Raw genomic sequence first — 15,237 nt, forward strand, 5'->3', positions numbered from 1 at the left:
AAAAATAGAAAAAAAAAAAAAAAAAAAAAAATTGGTGATGCCCCCCCATCCCACCCCCTCCCTCCCCTCGGCTCCCCCAGTCCAGGGCCGCTACGCGCCCGGGGCAGTGCCCGACACCGGCTTGGGCGTCGCCAGCTTTCCTACCAGTGGGGCCAGGGGAATATGGGGGGTGTCCTAGCCTCTCTCCTCCGGGGGGAGGAAGGGGCAAAAATACCACTACCAAGAGAAAACGCGGAGGGAGGAAGAGGAGAAGCGGGGACGAGRCAGGCTGCGCTCTGGGCTGCCGCAAGCTGCGGGCAGCGGACGGGAGGGAGGGCGCCGGCCCCCGGAGGCCGGCAGGGAGCTGCGGGGAGGGCTGCAGAGTTCGGGGTGGGCTGCAAAAACTTGGCCAAACTGCGAACTTCTCCGCTCTGCCGCCTCTCCCCCCAGCTGCGCTCACTCCCTTGTTCCTGCTGCTGAGGAACTGCGCTACCCTGCTCAGCAGCATCGTAAATCCACCTATCTCCATCGGAAACACACTCACAAAAGAAAAGAAAAGAGAGAGAGAGAGAGAGAGAGAGAGAGAGAGACGCAGAGAGAAACGGAGAGAGAGAGACGCAGAGAGAAACGGAGAGAGAGGCGCCGGGAGCCCTTACCGTGCTCGGAAACTACCTCCGCTTGCAGCTCTTCGTCCGACTTGAGATGCTGCGGCTTCGCTTGCTTCCGACGAGACATGCTGCTAACTGAGGCGCCTGGGCTCTGCTTTTTGCAGAGGCATCAGCGACGTGGAGGTGGAAAGGGAGGGAGGGGTGGTGGTGGTGCTGCTGCTGCTGGGGGTGGGGGGGAACGGGAACGGAGGGTGGGGACTGGAAATAACTGTTCGCAAATAAAAGTCGAGTTGCAAAGCGAGCAAAAAAAAAAAAAAAAAAAAAAAGGAAAAAAAAAAAAGCGCAACCCTTAACAACCAGCCAAACTGCGAGGCAGCGAGGGAGGAAAGTGCGGGCGCGAGCGAGCGCGCGGGGGGATTAGGTACGCGGGGCGCGCGCGCGCGCACGCTGGGGGCAGCGGCGGCGGCGGCGCGCGCGCGGGCGCGCTAATTAGGGCGCCGAATTAACGCATGGCGATTAGCGGTGCCGGGGGCGCGCGCGCGGATTGGCCCGGCTCCCGCGGGCGCGGGCGGCACATGCAAATGAGCGCGCCGGGGCGCGGCAATTAGCCGCTCCGCGCGCGGGGGGGCTGCGCTCCGCGCACAACATACGTGCGGGGTTCGGCGGCGGGGGGAGGCCGCGCTGCCCGCCCGCCTTCCGCCCCCCGCCACCCCACTTAGTTTCTGTTGCTCCGCTTTCTTCTGATGATGGGTTTTTTTCTCTCTCTCTTTTTCTCTTTTTCCTTCTCCTCACATCACTCTGCTTGCGCTTTTCTGCTGGTCTCTCTTTTCCACCAGAAGTTCATCTACGAGGCAGCCGCTTTCTGTGTGCGTGTGAGTAATTTCTTCGCGGGAAGAAAGGGAAACTTCAGTGTTTCTCGCCCTTCTTCTCGAGGTGCGCTGCTCTTCGCCTTCCCCTCGATCTTCACATGCTCGCTTTGAGCTCTTCCTCCAYCCCGTCTCCTTTCATCATTTTCTTTTCCTGTCGCTCTTTTCCTTCCTCCCCTGCCCGCTGACTTTTGTTCCGTCCCCCGGCAGGCGCCCGCACGCACCGCAGACCCGGAGCACTTTGGTCTTTCACCTCTTCTCCTCCCCTCCTCTTTGTCTTGCAGCGTCTCTCTCCGAGCAGAGGCTCCCCGGTGCTGCTGGTTGCTGGTGGTCACTTCCTGTTGTCCAGGGGTAGGAAGTTTTTTTTCTTTCCCCTTTCTTTCCTTCTTTCTTCTCCTGCTCTCCCTCAGGTTGCGGTGACTCTCGGTTTGCGACACGCCTTGCCCCCCTGCCCCGCTCACTTGCGCGTCCTGTGACAGCAGCCTCGCGGGTGCGCAAGTCCTCGGCTCTCCGGCAAACAGGATCGATCCTCTGCCAGGCTGCTTGCTTGCTTTTTGGGGAGGGCGGGGGGTGGCTGCTGCTGCTGCTGCTGCTGTCGCGGGGGGGTGGCGGTGATTCCCCCCTCCCCTCTCCCTCGCGGCCGCCCCCGGCTGCCTGCGATCGATGCCCGCGCTCCGCGCCGAGGAGCCGCGCGCGCCGCGGCGCCTCTTGATTTCGGGCAGATAAACTTTCAAGTTTGGGAGCGGTGCGGGTCACACGGCGGCTCCTCCTACTCTCCTCCTCCTCCTCGTCCGCCGTTCCCTCCCCCGCCTCCTCCTCCTCCTCCTCCTCGCGCGCGGCGCTGCCGCCGGGGCTGCCCCCGGCTCCGCGGCGGGATCCGCTCCCCGCGCCTGCGAGCTGCGCTTTCCGCGCACGCCGCCCAGCAGCAGCTTTTCTCCCAGGAACAACCCCCTCCCCCCCCCCTTTTTTTTTTCTTTTTTTTTTTGACACATCTCACAAAGTTGGGTCCAAATCCACAACTAGATACTTGAGCACATGGATTCCATCTCACGAAAGCTGCTCTCAAGTTAGCTTTGGATTTGCATGGGAATTTTTTTTCTTTTTTTTTTTTCCTTCCTTCTCCCCTAAACAGAGCGGAGAAGGGGAGGGGAGTCTCCCCCCCCTCCCGCTTTCCCCGCTACCGCGGTACAAGTTGCTCGGGAGCTGCGTCCCGTCCCGCCCCGGGGGCAGCGCCGCGGAGCCGCCCCGGCTCCGGGCCACCAGTCGCTGCTCCGTCCCGGCCGGGCCGGGCTCCCATGGCAGGGAGCAGCCGCTAGGATGTACCCGCCGTCGCCGATCGCCCTGCCCGGGCGGGCAGCTCCCTGCGTGTCCCCGCGTTGCGCCGCTTTCCCCTCTCTGCCGCTGGCCCCGCGGCTCCGCTTGCCCCTCCGCGCCCGTGGGGGCCGCGGCGAGGATCAGYGAAAGGGATTTCCTCCTAATTCCCGCCTCGCCCCGCGTAATCCAGCCCCGGTCCTTAAAACASTCCAAGCTCGGCTTCTCCGGGGGACTCCTCGGTGTAAACTTGCCTCGCCGATAGCCCCACGTTATCTCGTGCGCGGCCGCACCGCCTCGCTGGGCTTTGCGTTTATTCCCCGCTCCCGTGTTTACAGACAAACCAAATGAAGTTAAAAGCGACAGTTTAGGCCACTCGGGAAAGTGTGCTGATGCGCACGCTATCAGGGACCCCTGCCTCGCAGGTATTCGTTTTTAAAAAATGGCACGTTCCCTAAGAGCAATATTATTAAAATGCCGAATAAATGTCTGCTAGATATTCCACGAATTTGCCATTTTGTCCTTCGTTTAACAAGATSGGGACACCAACCCCCTCGCCATGCTTGCCCGCTTTCTTTCTAATTAAAACACTTTTTTTTTTTTCCCACCGCACAGAAATTCTAAAGTGTCTTTTTTTCCGTTCCTCCCCCCCACCCCTTGTTGAAAGTTTTGCTGTACTCGGAGCGTCSAGTCTCCAATATCTGGAAAGATCTTGATGGGTGAAATCTGATGTAATTTTCTAATATGAAGTGGGAGGGGACGACCCCCCCCCCTTCTTTTTTTCTATCAGGAAAAGGATTTATCGCACACAGCGCACACACATAGTACGGTGTGTGTGCGTGTGTCTATGTTCCTGTGCGCGMGTTGCTGTATGTTATTTACAGACTGCAGGTGAAGGCGAGCGTGTGCGGGTGATAAAGGAACCTCCAAAAACTGCAGGAGCGACGGGCGAGCCAGACTTGGGGCGTCTGCGTCAAAAGCAGCGCTCCGAGGCTGCCCACTTGGGTTCGGTGACCGGCTCAACTGGCTCTTGTGCCTGAAACACTCCGAAACACTTGCCCGGAATGGGAAAGGACGCACTTTAACCCCGCGCCGGCGGGGGTGTCCTTTTTTTTTTTTTTTTTTTTTTTTTATATATACATTTTTTTTTCTCCCCAATTGCAGCAATACCAGAAATGTGTCAGTTTTCATCCAGTCATCTTTTGAAAGGATCTGTTGTTATTGCTCAGACAGCATTTTCTCCCGAAAGTTTCACACTTTCTATTGCTCGGAGTCTGACAGTTTGCCCCAGTAGCTCGCGATTTCTTGAAGAGCCTTTCTTAAGATTTCTTAAAAGTGCCTTTCTTACGGCGCGATATTTATATATAAAAGAAGCTATTGGACAGCACTATAAAATCAGCCATCACCTTTTCGGCAAAAAGCAAAATGATCGAAAATTCATATGAATTCCGCGAGGCGCGAGTAAATGCTTAAGCGGAAAATTAAAGAATCCCGTCTTTAATGTTTAATGAACAATGGCGAACACAATCGCGGGAGAGGCATAATTACCAGATTTGTATCTCATGGTATTAACATATTCTAGGGTTACGAGCGACGCTTTTTTTATGGTTTTCTTTTTCCGCTGGCTTCGCCCTCCTTTTCCTCCGAATATATTCCCCCCCCCCCCTCCTTTTCCCCTTTTCTCTCCCCATTCTCCCTCGCCGGGCGGCAGTTGCGGGCGGCAGCGGGACGCGCGGGGGCCGCGGCCGGCGCGGAGCGGAGCGGAGCGGCGCGGAGCGGGGCCCCGCGGAGGCAGCAGCCGCCGCCCGCACCTGCCCGGCCGCGGAGCCGCCGCCCCCGCGCTCCCTCGGGGCAAAGAGCGCTCCGGAGGCCGAGGGAGGGGGGTCGGGGTGCGAAGCGATACCTCCCACCCCGCAAAAGTTGTCCCCGGTCCTTTTAATCCATGCGCCCCACCGCCGAAAAGAAAAATAAAAAGGAGAGGGGAAAAAAAAAAAAAAAAGTTATGCAGTTGCTGCGTTAGAGCTGCGAAAAATACGGGGGAGCAGCGGGGACGGGACAGTGTTGCCCCGTGTGAATCTCACGCGGGTTGTGCGCGCAGCAGCGCGGGAGGCGCGCGGGCTGCGCGGGAGCGCAGGCTCCGCCGGCCCCGCTGGGGCCGCTGCAGCCCTTYCCGGCCACCGCGAAGGGGAAAAGTTCTGGGGCTCTCCGCAATTAACTCTAATTTGTTAATCGTCTTTCTCCTTTGCAACGTGGCTTTCATCTGCAGAAGCGTCACGTTGTTATTTTGTCTGCCTAATAATATTATTTACCAATTGCGACTTCAAGAAAAAAAAAGTAATAATGGGACACCTAATTATGCGTTCGCTTTAATTTGTATCCTTTGTTCCGGGGGGATAACCCCCCAGAAAGCTCATCTACGAGGCTGACTCCACAAAGAGCGCATAAGTAGCTCCGTGCACACGTTTGCTTTACACGGGGTGGTTGTTCTTAAACCCGTCAAAGTTACCAACAAGCAAATAAGACGGACCTGACGTCTCGTGCAGCTCTTCTCCTGCTTTTTATTGTCATTATTTTGCTCAATAACTTTTTTTTTTTCTTTTCCTGCAAATGGGCGTGCAATTATTTGGACTTTATTTTCTATCAGCTCCTGCTCTTCCTGGCAAGCTGAAGTATCTTCCCACCCCTTTCTTCAACACAACTTTTGTTTGAGGACCCCGGGGTTAAATCCAGCACAATTTTCTCTGTTTAAAGCTGCAACAACTGACCACTAATTCGTTCTCACATGAGCAAAGATATTACCATACTAATATTATTATTGGTAAGAAGAGGTAATTGATAACACCACCTGCCACTCTCCAGCAATCACGATGATAAATGTTTCCATCAGAGGGAAATCTGTGCTTGGTCTACCACAGCCTAACCCAAACAGCATGTCAAATGTCAATTATAAAGATGTTTCTTTTCTATTACTTTTTTTTTTTTTTTTTTTTTTTGTAGAAGAAATCGGCATTCAACTAGTTCCAGCAATCAAGATGAGAAATGTTCCCATCAGAGGGAAATCTGTGCTTGGTCTACCACAGCCTAACCCAAACAGCATGTCAAATGTCAATTATAAAGATGTTTCTTTTCTATTACTTTTTTTTTTTTTTTTTTTTTTGTAGAAAGCTACTAGCCCCACCACCAGATTTATAGAAGCAGTCTGCAGCCCAGCCGCATCTGAACGTTTTGCCCTAAACATTTAAGTTACTTTTCCTTTTATTTAATCTCATGCCACGCTTAGATCTAAATAACTATCGATTCATACACACAAAAGCTTATGCTTACACTTAGCAAACACCCATTACCACCCACTTCTGTTCTTTAGCCTAATAGATGATACGTGAATTATCCAACACGTTTTAAATACTATGCTCTATGGAATATTTATATGACAAATACTTATGGAGATTTTATCAAGGCAATATACCTTAAAGTCCATCTATACAGTCCATTCACACATGTGGATGCATTGTTGGTGCCTTATCAAACTACTAAAGCCGAATGGTAACACGTATCTGCCAGCACATAAGCAGGCAAGTATGTGCAATGTGCATATAAAATCGGACTAAAGTTCTCTATGCTACTGAAAATGACTAGTGAGGTGAATATTAAAGCTTACATGTATATATATATGCATACCATACAGACAGACACACGATATAACATCGTTTGGTAACTCTAGCTATATAAATTGTGCCGTCAAGTATAAAAACTTTCATCCCCTCCGCTACAGATATGCTCAGAAGATTATTATTAGTTTGTATTAATAGATGCAGGCCTCAAAAGACGAAATCAGCTATTGATAATTGCAAGAAGTATACAGCAGCTACTGTATCGATCGGCTTGTCCCTTATTCCCCTGGTATAGGAGAGATAAGAAGACACACTCTTTAGTGCAATATAATTTCTTTTGACCTATCTGCTTGCTACAGACTTATGATGAATAGCCAGAGTGGTTAAAGTCCTTTATCACGAAAGTTACCCCTTGATATAATATTGATTCTTTATAACTAGCTCCAAACACAAAAATCAAACTGTCCACTTGACCATCATCATCATCAATATCATCACAAAGGCTCTGGAATAAAGATCAGCACAGGGCTGAAAGCGCTTTCTATAATCTGCCCACCTAATCTTTATTTGCTGATGATGAAAAGAAAAGGTGCGAGTGTCTGTCTCTSTGTGTGTGTGTGTGCACGGGGAGGGCGGGAGAAGCAGGGAATGTCAACTGACCAAATTTTTAAAAATAATAATAAAAAATATATAAGGCTGAAGCAGGGACCGCTCGGGCTCTTTCAAAAGCAACAATGCGGGAGAAGTTAATGCTCCCGCTGCCCTCCCTCGGAGGGGATGCAGGCGCTCAGCGGGCTCAGTGCTACACTATACTGGGGCTTTTTCTTTTTTTTTTTTCTTTTTTTTTTTTTCTTTCTTTTCCTCCTCCCCGAGCGAAGCGGTCTGCACGGAATGCCGAGTTATGTAAGGAGCGGCGGCGGCAGCAGGGAGAGCGGGCAGCGCTTCCCCCGCGCAGAGCCGGCAGCAGCGGGGCTGCCTCCCGCCTCCTCGGATCCTGCCGTTCCGCCAAGCGAGCCATCAGTTACCTCCACATCACCTGACCATCCGTTAAAATAAATTAAAAAAAAAAAAAAAAAAAAAAAAAAAAAAAAAAAAAAAAAAAAAAAAAAAAAAAAAGGAAACGGGGCGGGGAAAAAAAAAAAAAAAAGGCAGGCTGATGTGTAGTTTGAAGGCTAGCGTACAGTACCCATAGGGTGGTGCGGGAAGGAGCGAGCCGCATTCACGTGCGCTCCGCTCCGCAGCCGGCGGCTCCGCTCCGCGCGCCGGGGCCGCGGCGGCTCGGGCGGTTCCGCGGGCGCGCAGCGGGACAGAGCGGCCCGCCCGGCGAGTTCCGTGCCGCGCAGGCAGCGCGCTGGCCGCGGGCAACCGGGCACCCTTTCGGCGCAAGTTTGTGCCCTGCGGGCGAGGAAGGAGAGGACGGGCCGCGAGGCGCGGAGGGCAGAAAATGGGCCCGTGAGCGGCGGCTGCAGCGGCGCCAAGTTGCGCTCCCGGGAGCGCGGGCTGCCCCGGGGACCCGAGGCGGGAGGGAAAAGGACAAGGGGAAAATGARGAGGGGGGCAGCCAGGCGGCACTTCCCACCCCTCAGCCCCTGCTGCGCCGGTGTCTAAGCGGGCGCGGAGGCCCCGCGGAGGCGGCGGCGGGAGGCGCGGGTTGCGCCGCGCCGGGCCGGCCCCCCAGCCCCGGCCGAGCCCCCGCAGGGGCACCCGCTGCCCGCACCGGCTCCTGTCGCGCGGGAGGCTCCAGGGGCACCCGCTGCCCGCACCACGTCCTGTCGCACGGGAGGCTCCTCATCGTGCCTTTCAAAACCTTCTCACCACGTCCTCAACACACCCCGCTCCTCCTCATCCTGCCCCCGAAATAAAGTGCGGGGTTGTCAAAAATAATAACAAACGTCAGTAGAAAGGGGTCGTGAGGGGAGGAAGGAGGTGGTGAATGCCGAGATCCTTGGAGGCCTCGGTGGCTGCTGCTCTGTGGTCACACACAGCCCCCACCCCAGGAGGCCCCCCCAGCCCTCGCTGACATCTCCACAGACTCGTGCGCTGACCTTTGCAGCAGATATTGTTAGGGGATGAAATCAGTCAATCAAAAATGGAGGGGAAAAAAAAAAGAAGATGAGGAAGGGGACAGCCTTTTGTCCGGGTTATGACATGCCACTTGAAATTAATTACAAAACAGGCATCACAAGTGCACACAGGGGAACAGAAGGTATTCTTAAGATTTCAATGCTTTGGGGGATAACAAGAGGCAAGGTTTTTCAGCAGATGCAGTCTAACATGCGGTGCTCTCTTCTTTTCCTAAAGCCAGATGATGACAGAAGGAAAAATAAAAGCAGAGGCGGACGGGTGCGAGTACATCAGGCCAGCTGGTGGGAGAGGCACAGAAGGGTGCTCTGGCACTCGGCTCACCGGTGCAGAGGAAAAGTTACTCAGGTGATGATGGTTGCTGTTATTTTGCTCAACAATGTGTCTCTTTACCATGACCTAACGGTACGTGTGCTATTGAACTTCACAAAACGCATTCATGCTTCCCTTGGCAGGTTTAGGTGTAGGAGTTGATGACTAACAAAAGTAATATAGATTAGAATCAATTCCCCTTATCTGGTGACAAAAAATAACATCGTGTCAGCAGTGGGTACATCCTATCGTCAAATGACACAATATAATTTGATTAGTTGAATAAATAATCAGGTATGCCCAGACATATAGGTCACCTACTTGCAAATGAGATTACTCTGCTTGGGTACAGTACAGGCAGCACCTGATTAGGAAATAGCTCCTCTCTCTGTCACTCTAGCTTCCTTTTACAAGGAACATCTGATATTTTCAAATGCATTTTTTTAAACACTTAAGTACCTTCCAGATCCCTTGCTGTGTTTCCTTACTCGCMGGCAACATGTATGCAGTTTGCTTTTTCCTGTTTTTCTGTCAGACTATTTGCAAGTTTTAAATGGTAGCCTATGTGCTGATCTGAAATAAGGATATCTGAAATTCCACTCTTTGAAAACTAAGCATCATATCTTTCTACAAARGTTTTTAGCTAATTTGGTCTGACTGAACGTGCATATAGATAACAGGAATGTAAGAAAGAATAATAATAAAAAATGTTAAGTAAGAGACCATGCAAACACATAATTTCAGAAGTCCAAATTGAGGGAGACTGTCAAATGCAAAACAAGGTATGCTGGTCTTTAAATGTTAATCATTATATCACATTCTGCAGAAAGATGAGAAGGCTCCAAGAACCTCCTAACGCTCTCAAACATTGTATTTTCTACTGGAATTAAAGCTATTTGAAAGAAACCATTGGTTTGAGAGATCTAAGAGTAACATTTTTTGGCCTCCTTTTTTTTTTTTTTTTTTTTTCTTAGCTTGCTTTTTTTCAAAAATTAAGCATCTAGCATACTTGAATACATTTTGCTATAAGGTGATGTATATTAATTCATATAGTACAGTCTAGTTTTGAATGACATGGAAGTGTGCAAAGAAACAAGAAGAAGAACAGAAAGTACATATCCCTGGTAGAGACAAGACCTATTAAAAGGAAGAAAAAGAGCATTTTGGGAAAATAGAAAGGAGACTTTGATCCACTTGAGTAGTAAGAGAATAGTGGTGAGGGCAAAAAGGTGAAGCAGAAAATGATGGGAAAGGCGATTATGTGGACAGGAGAAAGAAGAGTCCAATGTTYGGTGAAGTTAGCAAATTACAAACCTACAGCCTTCATTTTACACTTGTGGAGGTGAGCTTTTGTAAAAAGCTTTATATTGCAAGGACAGAAAAAAAGAACCTGGGCATGGCAGTTAGAAGTTTTCTTCTTTAAGTGTAGGAGGAAGCACCAGAACGTTTGAAAAGCTTCCAGGCATTAGCTGACACGAGAGCTAATATCTGGCAGGGCAGTGTTCCTCTCTTCGGACATTCCATTGCTAAAATAAATATGAAAGCAAGAAAAAAAATCCACCCTGACACATTGCTTTGGTTTCTATGACCATTAGTTTTTGACAGTGAGTCATATTATTGTATTTTTAAGAATATGTACGTTCACAAACACATACACCATGCATGCGTACAAACCTTCCTGATTGAACTGCTCATGAAGCAGCCAAACAGTAGCATACGTTTTCTAGCATGTGCACTCCCTTCCTTTGCTAATGTCACCTGACAACACTTTAATTCAAGGTAAAGCACAACGGCAGTAGTATTGACTGTTTTTTTCCCTCAACCAGTGAAAATAGTAGTGTATAAGCAGTGGTGGTAAGGGGCAGGGCTCAGCTAAAATTGGTAAAATATCACCTTTGGATTGTGGACATTTACTTAATGCTGTGCCAGAGTGCTCCCACCCAGTGATTTTGGCCATTATAGAGAGATCCCTGCCATTACTGTGATCAAAATCAATGGATCAGTCAATCACCCTGCCTGCCTTCGCCTGCTAACAGAGAATGATACTGCAGGATCTGTTCTTACTCTATTTTGTGAGAATAACGGTGGAGTTTTATTTCCCACCTTGCAATCTGTTCCTTAACTACATCCTGGTTTGTATGTGTGTATGTGTATATATATATATATATATATATATATATATATATATAAAATAGTATATATGTTTATATATTGTAGCTGTGTACATGTCTCTCTGTACAGGTCTGCAAGCTATATGGCATACTTCTGTTCCCACTCCTGCACACTGAGCCTGATTCCACAGTTACATCCAGACATGCGTACCTCTTTGCAAAAATCCCTCCGTTAGAATCTAAAGGGACTGCTTGCAACATAATCCCTAAAAACAGCTATGATGTATTTTTCTCTGTTATGTATGTAGATGTATACATGGTTGAAAGTCTTTTCCCTACAGCAGAAAACTTCTGGCACASTTAGATATATCTTTGCATGATCCCAAAGCAAGTGCATTTATGCCACATGTCAACAGAACAATTTCATAACGCAGAATCCAACTCTTAGAGACGCCAAATTATATTCCAAATCCCCATGTAACTTCAACCCATTATGTAGGTTTGTGATAAATTTATATATACCCAGATAAATTATATTCAAAGTTGTATTCAATATATTCAATGTATTCAATATATTCAATATATTCAAGTTGCTAGAGAGGAACCAACAAAGACCCACAAACACAAGGAAGGCAAACTTAAAGCTTATAGACCAACCAAAAATTGCTTATGGTTAGAGAAAAAAATTCCTCCATGAGCAGGTAATTTTACAGTAAATATCATCAGTGTTTCTCACATTCCTCTAAAGAGTTAAATTAATTCATGCCACAGGATGGCCATGTCCTGAGTATGGGCAGCATCCAACTGTGAAACCTGTCCTTTCCGTCAGTAAAGGCGAAGGTGGGCTGCTCCTTTCTCCTCTCTGCTGAGCCCAAGCACAGGCTTGCTAGATTATCATGAAAGAGACAGTTTATGCAATGGGTTTGCTTTCAGGGCAAAAAAAAAAAAAAAAAAAAAAAAAAAAAAAAAAGCTGAGACCAAGCACAGGCTTGCTAGATTATCATGAAAGAGACAGTTTATGCAATGGGTTTGCTTTTAGGGAAAAAAAAAAAAAAAAAAAAAAAAAAAAAAGAAATCTTGTAAGGCTCACTGAGGGATATTGACACACGTGTAAATTAGGAAGTACTGCTGAGTTATTTTCATGCACTTGAGATCCATGTAATTTATTTTAACGGTCAAAAATAGGAGAGTCGAGGCGGTACCACACACATGTTCTGCATTGCTTGTTTTGTTAGCAGAGTTGTTTGGAACCTGCTGTTTTCAGAGAAAGATTTTGTATTTGACACATCATGCTAATATCAGTCATTAGGCTCAACTGCATGTCATTGGTGCTCTATAAATACCTACGCGCAAGTGGTTTGCAATTGTTGCTGTACAAACACCTACCAGAGACAGCTATACAGTGACCAGGGGGAAAAAATGAAGCAGATAMTCCTTCAAGAAATGTATGGAAGTAGGTAGTGAGGGAATGTCGTGCTCATCTCCTTTGCAGGTGCAATGCCATGGGCTTCTGGGAGAGGTGGCCTGGTCTCCAGGACCAGGGGACCTTAGAGGTGCCTCTACTGCTGTCAAAGGGTCCTGCAGCTTTGTGCAGCCCCCAGCTCACACAGAATCAGGAGCCTTGCATGCTGTGATTCCCCCCTGGCTGCTGCTACCTAGAGGCAACCACTGTATGAAAGAGGGGTCTGCCGGAAAGCACTTAGGGCAGGTTGCCAAAATAACCACACGATGGACATCTCTCCTGGCCGCTCACTGATATATGTTATCTTCTCATCCTCATCCTTATTCCTGAATTTCTATTATCACTCTTTGACATTTTCCCAATATCCTTGTAATGTCCATCCAAAGTATCTTCACTTCCTTTAAAAATAGACTGGCTCACTTGTGCAGGCAATTGGATTAGAAACCAGATTCAGGTTTTCTTTGTGATGGGATTTGCCAGCTCTGCAATGAGCATGCAAGGTAAACCTACTTGCATGATGATAATCAGTGGTTGTTTTTCATATATATATGTATATATATGTGTATATCTATATAGATAGATATTTTGGGATATATCTACATAGATAGATATTTTGGGTGAGACAGATATACTCTTCACCTTAATGTGGAAACCCATGGACGACATCTCCAGATGCAGAGAAATAAGAAAAGAAAACAGTGAGAGAATTTTTTTGGCTTTGTTATTAGAGCTTGGCTGAGAAAATGGGATGGCTGGATTGTAAAGACTAGTAACTCTGAAGTGACCCTATCCAAATTGGGCCCTAGGTACTCGTGCTGTGTTAATCTAGTCAGAAAGCCTTTCTTGGGTTGGCTGCTGAGGCCGTTGTGAACCTTGTCTTGAACTCAGATGTGAGAGTTAATCCTTAAAAGAGGTGCTGGGGGATAATGTGTGCAGTCATTTAGTATATATGGAGAGCAGCAGCATCTCAAACATCTCTAAGGAAAGGAAACAGTATGCTGAACAAACAACAATGACCATAATAAGGAAAACCAAACCAATGTCCCTCTAGTTAGAGGGACAGTTAGTTAGTCGCCACAGGACTAAATGTATTCCTGTTTACAGCATTCTGTAGTCCTAATTATTTGGGCCTCCAGATTTCAATGAAAATTACATCCTGATGTAACATAAAAATCAAATTTAGCTGTTATATCAGATTGGTGTAAGTTACAGTCATTTTGAACATCTGTTGAATCACAAATAGGCATGATTATGTACTTCACCCCCTATAGTCATTCCCTTACCTAATTTTATCCAATCACTTCATATGCCACTATTGAATTTGCCCAGGTATATTTCTGAGCCAGTACTCCTGTAGCTCTCTAAATGCTATGATGTTCAGACAAGAAAGTACTTCTTAAAATTAAGAGCAATTTACAATATGTTACCCTTTCAACATTCAATTAAATAATAAAGATATGAGAATAAAATCCCTTTGCAACTCCAGGGAGCCACTGATAGAATAATCTGCAAATAAGATTAAAAGATTTCAGCACAACTAAGATTGCCTTTCATGACCTTAAATGTCATCCACATCAGATTTAATACTAAACACTGCATTTTTCTTTTTTCATTAATCAGTCTAGGAAAGAGATCATAATGCTTTATCCTGATGTAGGAAATGGGTATTAGTATGTGAATAATGCTTTATTTTCCAGAAATACATAGTGCTTCATTTGTATTTCCATTTCAACAGTAAAAGCTCTGCTGTATTATATATGTAAAGCTCCCACCTGCAAACATGATTATTCTGCGCTGTTGACATCACATTATTATGCAATCAATACTTTGTCATGACTTGCATATTTTTTAGTTCCTCTGGAAATTTGCAGAATATTCTGACTGAATATAGAAATCTTTCCCACTATGCAACTGCATTTTTTGATTAGTAATTAGACATTCACACATGAAGCATTTATGAGATGAAGAAACTGTTTCTTTCCCTATATATGACCAAGATGATTTAGTGTGAGTGGAACTTTAACTGTGTATGAGAAAGCAGGAAGGGAAGTAAAAGCAACAATCGCATTTTCATTTAGCATTAAAGCACGCTTTTTATATGAATTAATTTCACAAGCAACCTAATTTTGGACCAGGACTTGCTGAAYGTAATATTTGAAACAATTTAACGAAACCTAGACTATTTGAGAAGGCTAAGGAACTGATACTAGCTTCCCAGTGGACTACCTGACAAATTATTTTAGAAGATAAAGATGAATCATAATAAGGTTTCATCAATTTATTTTCAAGAAAAGATTCARAAATCCTTTAGACTCACTATCAAAACTGACTGGTTTGAGTGGGGCTCAGGTTTATTCCCTACTATTTCTCATTCTGCAAAAATATGTTAACTTATTCCACCATTTTATATTTCTTATGTATTTAAACAATGCTGGAAGCATCAAACCAGCCATAGTAAAAGACAAGACAAACCCCACTAGCTTCAGAATTCCCCTACAAAGTATCTGCTACAGAGATTTCYGTTTTTAAAGGAAGGATAGTAAGAATATCTTTCTTATAAGCCTAGATCTGTCACTTAGGAGTAGGGCAATCCTGGGAACCAAGGCTGCCCTGCCTGTCTAGAATTCCTGTCCCTGCAGCCGGGAATCTTGGAAGCCCAGATTTTCAAGGGCATCTTTTCCCAGCAGGTAACTTATCATGCCTGTGGTTTAAATTAGGACATGAAGTATTTTCATAAAAAGGATTTTGGTTTTCTAAGAAGGTTCTGTTTTGCCAGACCATTCTTACCAGTGACATTAACCCGATGTGTGTGCCGCTATTGCAGAGGGCTGTGATGCTATCTGCTCCATGTTCGGGAACAGACACTATACCTCTGTGTTGCATGACATATAGATAT

Source organism: Nothoprocta perdicaria, unplaced genomic scaffold (assembly GCF_003342845.1).
Source record: "Nothoprocta perdicaria isolate Ctin4 unplaced genomic scaffold, notPer1 scaffold_151, whole genome shotgun sequence".
Classification (NCBI taxonomy): Eukaryota; Metazoa; Chordata; class Aves; order Tinamiformes; family Tinamidae; genus Nothoprocta; species Nothoprocta perdicaria.